This window comes from Mytilus californianus, unplaced genomic scaffold, assembly GCF_021869535.1.
Source record: "Mytilus californianus isolate M0D057914Y unplaced genomic scaffold, xbMytCali1.0.p SCAF_2, whole genome shotgun sequence".
Classification (NCBI taxonomy): domain Eukaryota; kingdom Metazoa; phylum Mollusca; class Bivalvia; order Mytilida; family Mytilidae; genus Mytilus; species Mytilus californianus.
In genome coordinates this window covers 137,543,529-137,545,971 of record NW_026262668.1, presented here as the reverse complement: position 1 = coordinate 137,545,971, position 2,443 = coordinate 137,543,529, and positions in this window count along the sequence as shown.

Below are 2,443 nucleotides of genomic sequence, written 5' to 3'. Positions count from 1 at the left end.
GCTTTTGATGTAAGATATATAACGTTTACATGTATCTAATATATAAAGTTGATGGGTTATCTTAATTGTTTAAAATGTGATTCAAATGCATTAAACATGTTTTGTGTTTTAAAATATAATGTACCACAAGTAGAATTTTATTTGTAAGTATAGACAGCACTTCAAATGTTACTATTTATGATAAGAAGAAATGATAAGGATTATTCCAATTCTACTGAATAATCAGGCTCTTTGGACGACATAACAAATATGTTTACACTAGTATAACCTATTTGTTATGTCGTCCAAAGAGATTATGCAGTAGAATTGGAATAATCCACTTTGTTTCTTCTTATCATAGATAGTAACAACGGAAGTGCTGTCTATACTTACAAATAAAATTCTACATATGGAACATTATATTTCAAAACACAAAGCATGTTTGATGCATTTGAATCACATTTTAAGCAATTAAGATAACCCATCAACTTTATACATTAGAACATCATCTGTTATAGTGATGAAGGATAGGGAGGTTGTCTGAATGATCGCAGTTAAAGATATAAAAGATAGCGTCTCCTACAACGGAACGTTTACCTTCTGCCTTGGCATTTAGAAAAACAATGAAATTATTTAAAAACATTACCATAAAGAGGACATCGATTAATACAACTGCAATAAATGACACTATTTAATCAATAAAAATTTCTTGATACAATGTATATCATTATGTTCATATATAAAATTCTATGAGTATTAATTCACAATAATCATATGTCACTTTTATTAGGCTATTTTGGTCTGATTACTTGTATTCATTTTAGTATGTATTGTTTTCAACAACTATTCCATACTTAAACGTTCATGGATAAATTATTGTCATATATTGCACATTACCTTTTGTTGTATACTACTTGTTTGGATTTTGTCCAACTTTACTTATATAGATAAGACTACACCTTCTAAGAGTCATATAAGTTACGGTTTTTACGATTGCAGACTTCATACTATTATCCATAAACTATTATGTCCTGCCTTTTTAAAGTGAAGTCTTTTTTCTTATTATCTCCCAAACATAGGCCTGAAACGAAAAAAAAATCCAGTTATAACTTGAAATTAGCTTTTATAAATGGAGAACGTATTCGGCACATACACCTTCGTCAATAAAACTATGATATGTGCACACAAGACCATATAGTTAAACAAATTGACGGTGCTCTAGTATAAGAAGACTAATGACCACAATGACGTTTTTAGCATATCGACATTGGTCAAAAGTGAATTCTATAGTGAAAGTTCATTGCAACAAGTACGAAAGTTAAAAAGCAGTGTTCATACATATAAACTTCTGCTTTTACAACATAATTAGAGATAAAATATAAACAGTTTCCACACTATTCTATTATTACTTAAAATAGTTAGCTTTCAGGTAAAATCAGTAGGAGATGACTTCCCAATTGTGTTAAATTGTCTGAAACAGATCAGGTAACTTTAATATAGGAGGAAATTTAGAAAAACAGAAAATCATCTTTTGATATTCAAAACGTCTGTATTAGAGATTGCTCTTTTCTGTATAGAGGGATAGTGGGTAAGTTGAACATTTCAGATGCATTGAACATGCCTGACTTTCAATATACATCGTTAGTTTTCCTATTTATGCGTTCAAGAGAGAGAGGCGAAAGATACCAAAGGGACATTCAAACTTATAAGTCGAAAATAAACTGACAACGCCATGATAAACGTTGAAATAAGAAAGCTTAATTTAAAAATCTTGGTTACATTGTGATAATTAAACGACTTGTGATGGTGACATGAAACCATCAAAGTGATGAGACAAGCGATTAAATCTGCTTTAAGAACGGAACACATTGGGAACGACAACTCCAATAATCTGAGAGATATTTACTCTGTTGACCGACTCAGGATGCTTAACATAAAATCTCATTCAATTCCAATTTGAATCCGCCTCGTGTTTAGACTTTTACCTCGAATTTGCCATAAGCGGTCATCTCAGTACCAGAAACAATGACAAACGTAACAATTTTAATTTTGAAATTATAAATTCCCCCCACCTTAGAAGTAATATACCAACTTCACCTGCACACGGGATAAACATTTCCCAAATCATACGGTATTCAAGAACTTGCAGCTGCTACTCAGACTTTATAAAACGTCAACAGTGTCTGAGCAGAAAGTTGATAAACCAGGGTTATGTCAAAGAACGTCTCGTCCTTTTTCTAAAAGAGTTCATCGGAAGATACCAAGACCTTGATGATAAATATTCCGTATCAACTTCACAAATAATGCATGATGGTCTTGAAGTATAGATTCTAGAAATGACGTTGTTTTTCACCTAAATTACATGTTATATGTTCTTTGTATATTTTTAACCTTTACTGTTTAGTCAATTTTTGGTAATATCATTTTGGCGAGGCTCGGTATTTATACATCCCGCCATTGTTTT